The 14,666-nt window shown below is 33.6% G+C and overlaps 1 long non-coding RNA gene across 13 annotated transcripts in view; it reads right to left on the bottom strand.

Moving 5' to 3' along the window:
• LOC135299423 (uncharacterized) overlaps positions 1-14,666 on the bottom strand; it is a 53,197-nt gene that overhangs the window by 29,916 nt on the left and 8,615 nt on the right. For 10 of the 13 annotated variants that reach the window (XR_010361412.1, XR_010361408.1, XR_010361416.1 and 7 more), the window contains 5 exons: positions 10,942-11,060; positions 8,508-8,614; positions 3,521-3,557; positions 1,386-1,426; positions 184-309 (listed from right to left, as the gene is read on the bottom strand). This is a non-coding gene — a long non-coding RNA (uncharacterized LOC135299423). The remainder of the gene's footprint in view (positions 1-183; positions 310-1,385; positions 1,427-3,520; positions 3,558-8,507; positions 8,615-10,941; positions 11,061-14,666) is intronic. The other 3 variants (XR_010361409.1, XR_010361418.1, XR_010361420.1) reach the window with 2 other exon arrangements.

Genomic DNA, 14,666 nt, shown 5'->3' with positions numbered 1-14,666 from the left:
TCACTTCCCTTTCATTCTCTCAGTGCCCGTAATTTGTTTATGAGGAATGCTGCAGCATACATCCAAAACTAGTAGCCATTTATTTGTCTCATTCACCAGTTTTTCTAATCCCTTTCTGAATCTACAGGTTCTGTTTTCCAAATTTTCTGTGGATGAAATTTCAAGAAAGAAATAAGTACTTACATCTGTTTTAAATCTACTTCTTTCTTGTTTCATTAAGTATTACTAGTTTTTGCATTATTGGATTTGTACATCAGGTTATTTTTCCTTTACAATTTTGAAAACCTTGAGTACTGAAATGAGAAAGAGCTGAAGAGATGAATGCAATCAGAAACTTAAAATCACCATCTAAAATCTATATTCAAATTTTTAAACTACTATAAATAATCAAAGTGATTCAAAGCCCACACAACAAGAGCAATAATACTGAGTTTTCCACTGCTGAATTAATATTATTTGGTGTTGTATTTGAAAAAAAACAAAAAACCATTGATAGGATGCTCCTGTTTTCTTGTATTGGATAGGGTTTGATAGACTTTTCGCAATTGCTTAATCACATGTTGAACCTCCTTATACTTGTCTCCACAGCTCTTGACAATAAAGTGATCCAAAACTTAATTTCATTCTGTGTGGAAATGTACCTCCTTTGGCCTGATAACTTTATTGGATGTTCCTATTTCCTGGGCACTGATAGAGAGTGAATAATTGTTCCTTAATCCATTTTTTCATAGCCTACACAATGCTGAGCAACACTACCCATCTATCTCCTGCTGTCTGTTTTGCAGGCTGAATAGTCCTAGTTTATTAAATATTTCTTATTATTAAATCTGTTCCATTTCTTTGATCATGCTTGTCATCTTTTTACTTTCACAGGCTGTACTTTTCTGAGATAGGATGATTAGAACAGCATGAAGCACTCAAGATATGTATGTACCATAGGTTTATACAACAATGTAATCAGATATTGTGGGTTTCTAAATTCTTTTGCTAATAATACTTAACATTCTTCCTCTCTTTTTCATTGCTCTTGACATGAATCTGATATTTTTATAGAGCAGCTTATAATAATGTAAGGTGTTTTTGCTGCGTGGAGCCAGATGATTTACCTGACAGGGTAGAGGTCGCGGTTATCTTTTTGCCTATTTGCCTCGCTTTCAATCTACTGAAAATTTTCAGTTCCTGCCTTATTTAATAACCATTACTACAAAACAAATTTGTGCAATGATTTTCAGCCAATGTTCATTTCTTAAAATTTTGTTTTGACTCACTAGCAAAATTTTCCATTTCACTATTTACTCCCTTTCCAGTATGAATGTTTTCATGGCAGCACTTCTAAAAGAGACAATAATGTATTTCATTGGTAGCCCATGCTGAAAACTTCTTACCTCAACTCATTGCCTTAAGAGAATCTTTATTTAAACATTTTCTGCATAGAATTGGGAAAAATAATGGAAAGACATGAAAAATATTTTAAATATTAGAATGACATAATAAAATTAAATTAAAGCTTAGTAATAAAGGACTTAACGCATGAGGAAAAAGGTGATCTAAAATACCTACATATGATGAGATGATAAGAAGTCATTATACTTGCTTTCAAAAATTACCTTAAAAGAAAGGAATCATGAACCACTTACATACTCTATCAGTTTGATTAAAAAAATTTAATTTTTAATTTCACTGACAGATGCATGAAATCGTGGAGCAGAAAAGTTGCGGTATATATTTTCAAAAGGCCCCTTGAGAGATCACTAATCCAGTTCCCTGCCCAAAGCATCATCAGGTAAGTATAACCTGGTTTTCCCACTTTGTCCATGCCTTAAAAACCGAGAGAAAAGAAATTACTACATTTCTTGGAAATCAGCTTCAATGCTAAATATTAGATTTTTTCCTTAATATCCTGTCTTAACCATTCTTAATTTAACTTACACCTGTTTTATCTTATTCTTCTTTCATGCACCAAATTGAAAAGCCTTTGTATTTCCAATGACATCCCCACAGGTGCTGTGGGGCTGCTCTTAGATCCTCCCAAAGTTGCCTCTTCTCCACACTGAACAAACCTGACTCCTTTAGCCCCTGCTGGTCAAGTCTATCAAGGTGACAATTTCCCTCATCTTACTGATCTTTTAATACTTCAAAGATTTTAGTTTGGCTATATAATAATTACTACAATGGATCTAAGATTTTCATAATAGGATTCTATGTGACCCACAGAAATATTAGTAAAGCATTTCAGATACACTGTGATTATTAGATTATTAGTAACAATTTCTAACAAAGAGAATCTAATTTCTAGGAAAACCTTCCTAAAAGATAATATGAGAACTGTCACAATTATTAAATTAATTTTTTGCTGCATTTGTTAATGTAATAAATGTAATTAACTTCCACTGAATTTACTAACATGAATAGCTGTAGTAAAGTAGTTCACACATTTCCATATAACATAAGCAGCATTTATTATGTGAGCATACACACTCACATATCATATACATATATATGCAAGTATTTATGGCATCATGGGATGCTTCCAATGCATCATATTCTGTGATTTTGTAATTTGGTATGGAGATATGACTAGTTACTTTGAATTAGTGTTACTTTGCATTAGTGTATGGAATCACCCTCATTCACAATGTGCACACAGATATGAAAAGTAGAATATTTTCAAACTTCTACAGAATTCATAATTCAAAGTGCTAGTATTTTTTCCTTGTATAGATTATTTCCAAAGATTTCTTGTTTACAGAAAATAAGATGTCCCAAATTTGATTTAGTCAAATATAACAGCAGCTTGTTAGTAATTTTTGGTCAAAGCACAATTTTCATGAAACATAAGTTCCTCTTTAATGTAATTTTCATGAAACCATCCTTCAGGATGTGTGCAGCCTTAGGTCAGTAAGACAGAGATTCAGAAGACCTTATTCTCTAAGGAAAAAATGTCTATTTGTATTCCTATTTGAAATCATGCACACAAGGAGTCATCAAACCTACTGTTTTCTTCAGTACATCATTAATTTATGTAGGCTTGGAAAGGGCACTTCAGTCCTAATTTAAATTTATGGTGTTCAGCAAATTGTTTGCTATGATTGGTTCTTTAACAGGAAAGTTTAGGGCTGAAATTAAGTTGTCTGATTATTACTTTATCAAAGTGATGAAATGTATTAAAATACACTCAGGGTATTTCAGATACTGAAATTAAAGTTCCAGTTATCTACCATAGGTACAACTTTCAAGAAAAATGTTGAATAGGCAGTTTCTGAAAGGTATCTGTTATGAAGGTATTCGATTATTTATTCTTGTTTCCAACTTTGAGTCATTGCTGTTTCCTTTGTAGGTGGAAGTAATGACAACACTGAAACAGCTTTGAGAGACTATTCTCTGGTTCAGTGAACTGAAAATTGCACAACCTCTCTTGAGGTTCTGTTTAAATTTTTGAAGTTGTTATACAAAATCTTCAAAGATGTTTGCATTCAAATGAGACAGAGTAGAAAATAGACTGGGGACAAATCTAGCTTACCTTATCCACTCAGGTTGTCCTATGGATGTTAATGACACTATTCAACATGAAAAATATATTAAAATAAATGTTATTATATTAATTTTGTCATCAGCAACACATAAGATGCATTTCATACCTGAAACAAATAATTTTAATAGCATCATTATAAAATCTATTATTGTGTAGTACTTTCTTTAATAGTCTTTAAGTGAATCATTTTTTGATTTCATAGTACTTTTCTATGTTGAGGGGGTGGGTGACCTAGAATATAAGTTTCCAAATATGTTTTCAGACAGTAAAGTGTGGGAAGGAATGTTTCCTAATGTTTATGACTATTTCCTCAGCAGTTTTCCAATGGTTTTTTTTGTCCTTTTTATATTTTGCTAATCTTTGAGTGGATGTGAAAATACACATGTCAAGAATGAAAAGTAAATCCCCTTTTTCATACTGATTATTCATGCTTGAAAAGAGAGGGGGAAAAGGGAACCAGAAACAGGCTGAATGTTCTTTCCACCTGAACTACAAGAACTGGGTATGGGTTTACTTCACCATACACATGCTTTTCTAAGTTTCTAAAGAGATAATGTGACATAGATTTTCTTAAAATGCCATTTCAGTGGACGAAATATTAACTCCCACGATTGTCAAGAGTTGTGAGAAATAAAATATGTTTCCTCAGAAGAAGCTTCCCAATGACACCTATCTTGTCTGGCAGTTCTAGGAATATCACTTATAAGGATTCAGTCAAGAATTCATAAAAAAGGGACATAGATTACTTCTCCATGTTATGCTATGCTGTGTTATGTTACTCTAAATATATCCTTAGTGCTAATGCTTTGAAAATATTTTAACATAAAACCAGTAAGACAAGTCAAGCTCCCCAATACAAAGCTAATGTGATCTTGTATATAGAGGAATAAAAATTTAAATCTATGATTATTTTCTACAAATACACTATGATGAAAAAGACCATGTTAACATAATCTGAAAATATGAATATCAATGCCTCTGGCTCTGAAAAATGTCATAAATATTTTAATTATACACCATAACATTTTTACTAAGTAGAGTGTTGAATACGGCACTCAGTAAATTGTAGAGTTTTTTGATTAGTATATACAGTTCATCCAGGAATTTCTTTTCTTACATGAGTAAATGTCTGGTAACAGAATATATTTTATTCTTTATATATATTTTTCTGGTGTCTTAACACCCTACTTATTAAAAACTAAAGCCTTATATATTAAAAAGTACTCACCATTTTTTCAGAAACAATAAATCAATAAACATGATATCTGAAATAACTGCAACAGGTTTAGATTATTATTATATAAAATCAAAGTGTGTACTCAAATCATCACTGTGTCCTTCAGAGGTTCAGTTTATGGCTTCACTAATGATAAGTCTAAGGCCTTGTAATGATAAGTCTAAGGCCTAGAATTACTTCTAGCTTCAGTGGATTTGGACAGTGCCTGTGGATGCATATTGATAAATCACAATAAATATGAGGAAATAACAAAGAGATTATTTTCTACAGACTTACACAATTGCACTCAAATGAACAAATATAATTTTCAGTCTTACACTGATGTCACACCATGAATGCTAGGAATTCTTAACAGGCTTTTATAGCTGGTCATGAGTAAAAATTTTGAGGAAAATGGTAACCTACTGAGTGGATATGAAGTAGGTAAATGCTGAAAATACTAGTTGGTTTTCTGTCTGAAATTTCCCCTTAGACATGTAATGTGTTTGGTAATGGGCTAAGAATGCTTCCTGCCTGTTTATGAGGTTATAACTCTCTTCTTTACCAAGTAAACCCCAAAACAAAACTCGGGAAGTTTTGTCAATTTGGGGTATAATTACTACTGAAAAACAAAACTGAAATTCTCAAAACATTAATAAATATTATTATATTTATTTAAAGTTTTATAACTTCTCATCCTTCATGCTACTTAGCTACTATAAATCTGTTCAGATTAGCAGTTATCATTGGGGTTATTTAATGAAAATGCTGGTCAGACGTTTTATGTGTCTTCTCTCATGTGCCTTGGTGAAAACTTTATCCCACCACAAGCAGACCTCAGTATTATTAAATTATGTTGCACATTTTAGGTGAAATATTTTGGCATAATGAAGCGATGGCTTTGAAGTTGACATTCACATTCTGTAGTGAGAATATGAATAGTGAAGGCAAGGCTTGGTTACTGAATTGATGCTTCAGGATTTAGGGTTTGTAATGTTAAAGTCATGGTCAGCAAATCTAGGGAAGTATTGGTGATCAGCTGATTTCTTTACCTGAAATATTAAAGTAGTGACACAATGAAATATATTGGTGGAAATCACAGATGTCCTTTGATTTGTGAATTTTAATTTACATTAGTAAGTTTGAAAATAATAAGTAGGTATGACTATGACTTTTGCTTTTCATAGGCTATAAACAAATGCAATTAAGTAAACTGTCTAAAATGTAAGGGAAAATATGTACTAAAATACTCGCATGAATAATTGCTCTGTTATCATTGATTAGATTGATGACCACATGTGATGACTGGGCCATTGTCACATCTAATTTATCCACACATGCCTGCCTGGACAGTAACCTTATCTTACCCTGCAGACCCTGTTTATTCAGTGTTGTGTTTTGCCAGTTTAGAATATAAGCCACTTTTATTTCTTTTTATTGTTTTCAGTACAGTGGGATTATAATCCTTGACAGAAAATATTAAGCACTGACCAAAGAATACATTTTTTGCTGAATTTTGGACTTATCCCATTTGCATTTTGTTGTTGTTGTGTTTAGTTACTTAAAGGTTTTGGGGGTTTGGCTGGTATTTATCTAATTACTTTCTTCACTTTGATGGGGGAATTTTTTAATGGCTCCCCTGACCACATATATATATAGTACATTTATATATGTATGTGTGTCTGTATGCCTATGATGACTAGATCACATCGTTTGACCTTTAAGACAGACCCCTGCATATTACTGTTACACTGCATTGAGACTAATATTACACAAATATAGAAAATTTTCAAGAGACAGAAAATGCAACACTTCTCTTAGCAAACTTTTCCAGGGATAGAATTTTTTGTGAATTTTAAAGAATTTTCCTAGGTTTCTTATTTGAATGTTTCTGGCTTTTATATTGGTTATATTGATCACCTTAAGAGCACCTTAACAGTTATTTCTCCTGCATGGAAATACTTATGCGCTATAATAAAATGAATGCTGGTCCCTCTCTTTAATAAACCAAAATAAAAATATGGAGATATTTTGATCTCTTGTTATATTTTGATCTTGTGCTTTGTTTTTTCTAGATCGTCTTCATTTTGGGAAGATGTTTTCCTTCATCATGCAGGCTCCTACCTTATATTTTCGTTCATTGTACTGTTAAGCAATACTAAGTTTCGAATTTCATTCATTTACACATTTACTTCCAGTTTAATTTCTCTCCATTTTTCAATTACATGACTGGGGTTTTTTTTTCTGTAATTTTATCTACATTTGCACCTTTTATAAGGATTAAGCATTCAGAAATTACTTTTGTAAAGCTATACATCCTACCTAAATTATCAGTTGGTGTAATATCTGCCTAATTTCTTTGTGGCTCAAACTCATTTCAGTAATATTTCAAAACCCTGAAGTGGACTAAGCAAGAACATAATACAAAGTGAAAGGAAGAAAAAAATCTTTGAAGTGAGTGGTCTCGATGAAACAAGAGTCATGAGGCCCACTAATAATTTAGATTAAAAGGCTAATTTATTTTCCTATTGCAACAAAATAGGAAAATAGGTTAAAATAGGTTTAGTTTATGGTTCCTATATACTGACAGGGTTATGAACCAATGATTTAACCTAAATAAGGGCACAGGCCTAAGGAAAATATGTTTGAACTTCTCTTGACTGATAAAAATGACAGCAAATGCAAATTTTCCATTCTGATTCCAGTGTCTGGTTAAAATCTTATTTGAAAGCATAATTACAAAAATATTCAGATGCTAAAATGACTTTTTGCAGACACTCTTATAACAACAGCCATAGTACACTCATGGTACTATATTTCTGTATTAATGTATTTTTTTCAAGATCATACATGAGTTAAATAGTTAATTTTAGTTGGATAAATATTAAACAGCAAGGTTTAGTTGGAAAAATATTAATCAGCATAAGGTATGTGATCAGCATAGGACAATCGTACAACCCAGCAGAGCCTCAAACTTTCAGTCCTTCTAGAATGTTACCTCATAATTACTAAATAGCTTGCTTAGTTGTGTTTTTTTCTCTCCTAATAGTTCCAGTCTAAAAAAGGTATGTCAAACTGTTGGAACAAGATGAGTTTTGCAGTTTGAAATACTGAACAGCAGTGCAGAACCGTGTGCTTCATACAAATTAATCCATCCCTTAGCAATAATCTTGTAGCCAATCAGAATTCTCTCTTAATCCAAATAGTTTTCTAATGCACTTTAAATCATCAAAGTTCAGGTACCTTACACTGTTTAAATGTAAAGTAACAAGAAAATTTAATCTTAAGATTATTAAGTATTTATAGCAGTGGCTAAGGGGTATCACCTAGCAACAAGCCCCACAGAATAAATCTAATAAACTGCAGTTCATCCTTTCTGTCATCAATGATCAAATAATGAAGACAGGAAAAGCACAAGTAGTGATGACATTGAGAGAATCTAATGATAAAGTACAGGAGCATTTCAGGAAACAAAGAGTGTGTTTAGATAAAAGAATATAGTCTGCACAATAATTAGAATAGAGCAAAACTGGACTTCAGCCACAGTAAGCCAAATGGAAAGAAAAGATTAAAGTAAGAGGGAGGGGGAAGGAAAACTGGAGGAAGAAGATAAACGATTAAACATGGCAGACATAGGGATTTGTGAGAAGTAAATAAAATAAGATGCTGTCAATGCATCTTTCCTTGGCTGACTTCTAAAAAGGAGGGCAGAGAGATTAAAATTTTATCAGATAGTTTAGAAGATTATGGTAGTTGTACCTTAAAACATAAAAGCTACTTTGCAGGGCCTCATGCAATTCAGCAGGATGCAGTTGGGTCAGAATTGATATCAGCAAGGCACTGAGGATAAGTTTGAAGTTATCACACTGTAAAAAGGAGAAAAGTTCAGCCCAAGATTTACAATAAGTAAAAAAATAAAAATCTTGCACCAGGGTTTTCAGCAGATAAAAAAAATACATTAGAAATGTATGTAATTACAGTTAAGCACTTGTCATCATTTTGGAAAGGTGGTATTTACTCAGGCTTATACTATACAGAGACATCTCTGGTTTTTTTTCCTTCTGAGTGTGTGGTGCTGAATTCCATATGCAGGTTCACTGAATAAAGAGGACCTTTCTCTCTGAGGGCGTTTCATACTCCACACTAAAAGATATCTACAGGACCTCAATTGATCAAATAATGGTAAGACCATATATTCATAATAATGAGAAACTGTATATGCTACATAGCCCTTCAAAGCACTGAGTTTTCTTTTTGTTATATTTAACATAAACCAGTCAAGTGAATGACAGCAATTCAGTCTAAGTATAACTTGAACCACTGGTCCCTGACAAAATGGTTCTGAAACTTCTATATGGTTAAGCTTGTCAGAAAATACGTTCTTCAACAGGCAGTGTTCCCTGTTAGTGTCAATGCCATTCTTTGATCTAGACAGAGGTCTCTGGAGAATCTTGTGGAGAACTCTTCTTTCCTTGTAGTCAAGGAAGAAGTCCACATATAAATCCCAAATATAAAAGGAAAGGAAATTTTCTTCATTACAAATATATAGTGTAATTATTCAAAGCATAGTCAGTTTATTTCAACTAATTTTATACTCATAAACAGCATTTCCATATTCATTCAATGTAAAGATGCATAAGATTTTAATAAGACTATATATATCATACATCATACGTGGAATAGTTTATTCATGCTAGAAGTAAAATAGCAGCTGTTCATCATGAACTACTACTAAGCAAAGACTTCAAGTTAATCTTTTGGAATAACAGGATTTCTGACTGACTGTTTTGCATGGGATAAAAGAGCATTATCTAAGGACTAAGGACTTGAGTCAGTTGGTCATATATAGATGTCTAATACTGTTTGACAACATGGAAACTCTCTGAGCCCCAGATTCAACCTTAGAAGTGTATAAGTTTCCTACAGGCATTGTAATATACGTCACCCCATGCAGATACGTGTGGCTAAATGAATAAAGCCTCAGTTTCAGCAGTTTCAAAATTAATATTTAATCCACAAAACAGACCCAAGAAGTTTTTAGAAGCTAATTTACCATATACAAATGGAATATGGTGTTACTTAGAGCCAGAAATTATCTTTAATCATTAAAAATTGTCATGTTGCTCTGCACAGTAGCAAACTTGCTCTTTGAAGGGGGGTATTTCAATGGAAAAATTAGGTAACCAGCAGGATTCTATATATCTGCAGTGATAACTGAATAATCTGAATCTGAGTCATAATTCAGTGTCCCTCAACATCTTTTTAGCTGCTGCATAGACACATTAGCAACTTCCATCTTTCATTTTAAAAAGCTGTTGCTTTTTACAGCACTTCTCCTGTGCAGATCCAGAACTGCTTTAGCCTGTTTAGCTCATTGTCTCACTTTCATTAAAATGTGAAGACTTTTTCTTATTTTTTTGACAAAAGATGAAAAAGCTAGTGCATACCAAAAGAATCTGGACCCACCAGAAATACTTCCAAAGTTACACATGATTAGAGGGTCATATCTTTTACAGAAGACAGCTTTATGAGGTACAGAGTCCTCATAATAAAGAAGTAAGAATATAATTTCCTTTTCTATCTGGATTGGGGTAAACCTCACAGTTCTGATTTCTGTGAGATTTTTGGACTCTGGAATGGACATGCAGAGATATGTATTCATAACCTCTGAAGCTGGCACAGGATACAAGCAGCTGTGCTTGTTCCACAGACCAAATTCTAGGTACAAATAAAAGGAATAGCAAATCAGTTCTCAGAATGAATGTAGTAGGACTGATTGTGCAAGATGAGAGGAGGCAGAAGGTAATTAAGCTTACAAAACCGTATGGCTAGGAGGGCACATTGCCATCTATTACCTGTTGAACAGAAACCTGTCAGGACAAAATGAGATTTTGTTCAAATGTTCTATGACAGTAACCTTGTAAGTGTTGCATAAATGCTGTATGAATAGGGTGTGTCAGAGAGATCAGATATAACTTCAGTTTTTGAAATCTGATTTTGAACCAATCTTAACTAATTCAGCAGACAATTTTGAGGTATTATAGAAGGGAATAATACATACTTTTCTGTCCTTTTTCTTCCCTCCTCCTTTGTCTGCTTTTATCAGAGTGAAAAGTTTTTTGTGAATATAAGACAGATAAGTAGAGGTCTGGAAAATTCTATATAAAATACAAATCTAATTGCAGATACTAACTTGAAACAACTCTGTTGCTTCTTTCGTGTGACTGTTCAAACATCTAACAGTTATTTATAGGACCTAAAGGTCCTGTATCAGAGGTTCTGTATCTCTGGGTGTTGGGGATTTAGGGTTTCCTGATAAAACAAACAAAAAAACATTATGAGATTCATCAAACCTAAGAAGCTGACATGAAGTAAAAGGAAAACTGTATAAATTATGTACAATTTGCACGAATGGCCAATTTATATCAACCAAAAAGGAGTCTGTGCTGCTTATTTTAGGACAATATCCAGTGAACGGTGTTAAAAATGTCTTTAAGTTTGATTAGTAAAAGATTTCAATATCATATTTGATAAAACCAACCCAGGATAAGAAAAGCTCATGAATGCCTTTCTAAATCACAGTTTGTTTTGTTGATTTTTTAAACTATCTTTTGCCTCTGTGAAAAAATGCCTGGCACTCCCTCCATGAAAATACCCAATTAGGATTCAAGGTCACAAATTATTTTTACTTTGGATATTTATTTTTTTACTTTTGAATATCACCTCTGGTTTCTTCTGATATTCCCATCTGGCTGAACAGCAGATCACAGAAGGTTATAATAAGTGACACAGGGTCTTGTACAAGACCTGTCGTGAGTTCAACACTGGGCCCAGTGTTGTGTAACTTATTCATCAATGTCTTCAATGAAGGTCCAGATGCCTCCACAGCAAGTTTACTGGTGACATAAAGCTGGGAGGAGTGGCCAACAACCCAGAGTGTTGTGCAGAAGCCTCAGAAGGACGTCCATGGATTGGAGAGCTGGGGGAGAAGAACTATCCAAAATGCAAGTGTTGTGTCCAGTTCCAGCAGAGGGCAACAAACCAAATTTACAATCTGGAGCATCTCTCACAAGCAAAGACTGAGGGAGCTGGGTCTGGTCAGTTTCAAGAAGAGATATCAGAGAGAGGACCTCATCAATGTCTATCTGTGTCTGAAAGGACGGCTTCAAGAGGATGGAGCCAGGCTCTATTCAGTGGTGCCTACCAACAGGACGAGAGGCAATGGACAGAAATGGATGGACTGACTGACAGTTACACCTAGATATGCAGAATAATTTCTTTACTGTGTGAATGATCAAACACTGGAACAGGCTGCCCAGAGATCCTCTGGAATCTGGAACAGGCTGCCAAGTGCAATCTCTGTCTCTGAAATATTCAAGAACTTTCTGGACACAATTCTGTGCAATGTGTTCTAGAATGACCTTGCTTGAGCAAGGAGGTTGGACCAAATGACCCACTGTGGTTCTTTTCAACCTGATCTGTTCTGTGCTTCCTTCTCACTTTTCATCTCCCATTACTAGTAAAGGGAAAATTTGCTGTGTTCAACTTGGTACAGTATGACTGCATTTTATTATAGAATTTGTTCCACTGCATACCCTGTGTCATGAATTATTAAAAATGTCATATTTTATTAAGGTTCTCAAATAGGAAGGAACCCCAGAAACATTAATGATGATGAGAAAACAAAATGAAAACAAATCCTACTTCAACAGTGACATTGGTTCTTAACACCACCTTTTCATTTATTTCCTGAAGATTAATATTAAACGTCCCCTGCATTTATGATAGCTCTTTCTTAATGTCATGGTGCTTCAGACTAGATAATCAGCATCTAGATTAAGCACTTATCCAGACTGATCTGCTTGTAGAAATTAGATGCTTAAAACTATGATAAAATCAATAGGGGCCCACTAAAAGTACATACCCCTCCCCAAAAACAGAGCATTACTTAAATTCTTATTCATCTTCAGGACTTGAATCCACTATGGTTTGTGAAAAGACTGAACTGCATATCCCAAAGGAATACACTAAGCTATAAATCTGAGTTATTGTTGCTCTGAATTTATTTCATCTTAAGGTTTACAGTTGGACATATTGAATAACTGGACATATTTTTTTGAAACTCTCAGACACAGAGACTGAAATGCCATCTTTTAAACTCTACAGAAACCTTGTGAAGCTAAAATACTTGGAAGAAACAAGAATCACAACATGTTTAAAGTATGTCCTATATTTTCATAAGCTCTAAATTGAGATATTCTCAGAGCGTTTTCATCAGATCAGACCCTGTTAAAAGAAGACAGGAAGAAAAATGCCTTTTTTATGACTTCTGATGATCTTCAGGGCAAATTAGATTCTAAACACCAGAAAGTACATATGGAGGGCGAATTTTAGGGTCATGAGGAACTTCAGGGCCACTGCTGTCTGTAGGCATTTCTGAGGACAGCTGACACATAGAGATAGTGTATAGGAATAGGTACAGGAGTGACCTGATCTATAAATCATATTAAAATATGCCAGAGTAGCCAGTCAGTGTATTGTAACAGTGTTAGTGTCCACACAGTTAAACTGATCTCCAGATTTGGACTTAAATGAAGGATTTTTCCTGTTGCCATGCTGTTAGGGATGTATATTTTATTGATATTGGAAATTTTGCATGTACATTATTCCCACAATCATGGAATCATCAATGTTGTAAGAGACCTTAAAGGTCATCTAACCCAGCTACTGACCCAGCACAATCATAATCACCCCTAAACCATACCTCCATCAGCAATGTGATAGCTTTCTTTGAATAGCTGTGTTTTCAGATCTAATTGATTGATTGAAATGTACAAGCATAAGGATAAAAACTATGGAAGCAGAAAGATGAATTCTGAAAAAATTGTTTTCTTTCTTGAGTAAGAAATCTCTGTCTATTACTCTTTAAAGTAAAAGGCTGGAACTTATGTTTTTTCAGACAACAATTATGTTCTCAGGAGATGTTTGTTCACTGGGAATATCTGAGAGTGCTTGTACAGTTATTGTATTAAAGAACTTATGTAACAATACAAGATAGCTGCAAGAAATACTGTTAGAGTTATTGAAATAGCTGGATTTTAGTGTGGGATGAACTCTTGGAACTTTAGAGAAAACTACTTCTGTAAGCGTCAAAACTGTCATAAAACAGTACACTCTGCCACTGCAACCACCATCAAGTATCATTCCTTCTTCAAAAGATGGTCATAAAATCAGCAGGGAATTTGAGAAGAGTTAAACACACTTTTACAGTGCTGAAGTTTACTTTGTATGAATTTGTTATCTGGAACTTTCCCCTCATGTCTCAATGTACTTCAAATTACCAGTTTTGTAAAAAAGATTATGCTTACCATGGTGTTTTTAGGTACATAACATACCATGAAAAAAATTTAAACTTTCAACTATATGGAGGTTAATTAAAATCATTAAATATTTAGAACTATTGTCCCAGCAGCAGCAAAATATTTTTATCTTGTCAAATGATGTTCTGGAAGATGAAGACCTGTTATGCACTAAGTCTAAGACGTTCGCTGTAAAGAGTTTGGTTTTTGGTTTTTTTTGTCTTCCAAACTGCTGGTTCATTCTCAGCTTTAACTATCAGAGCAAGAAATGCCTTTGTCTGTATTGTAAAGAAACACTAACAGAACTCAGTCTTTAAAAGAGAGCACATTCTTTCATTCTCTCTTCAAAAAAGAGTTAACTGATTAGAAAATCAAGCCAAAACAACAAACCCTCACATTATAGCTGGTATTATTAACAATACAAAAATATGTACTAATTAATTTATGGCATTATTCTTGACGTTTTTTATCATTATTCTTTGAAATTTTTTCATAATTTCTTTTCAGCAGCAGTTGACATTTGGAAAGAAGGATATTGAATTTACTGATATTATTAGAT

This window comes from Passer domesticus, chromosome 4, assembly GCF_036417665.1.
Source record: "Passer domesticus isolate bPasDom1 chromosome 4, bPasDom1.hap1, whole genome shotgun sequence".
Taxonomy (NCBI): Eukaryota; Metazoa; Chordata; class Aves; order Passeriformes; family Passeridae; genus Passer; species Passer domesticus.
The sequence above is the reverse complement of the archived record's forward strand: the minus strand, read 5'-3'. Positions and strand labels throughout refer to the sequence as shown.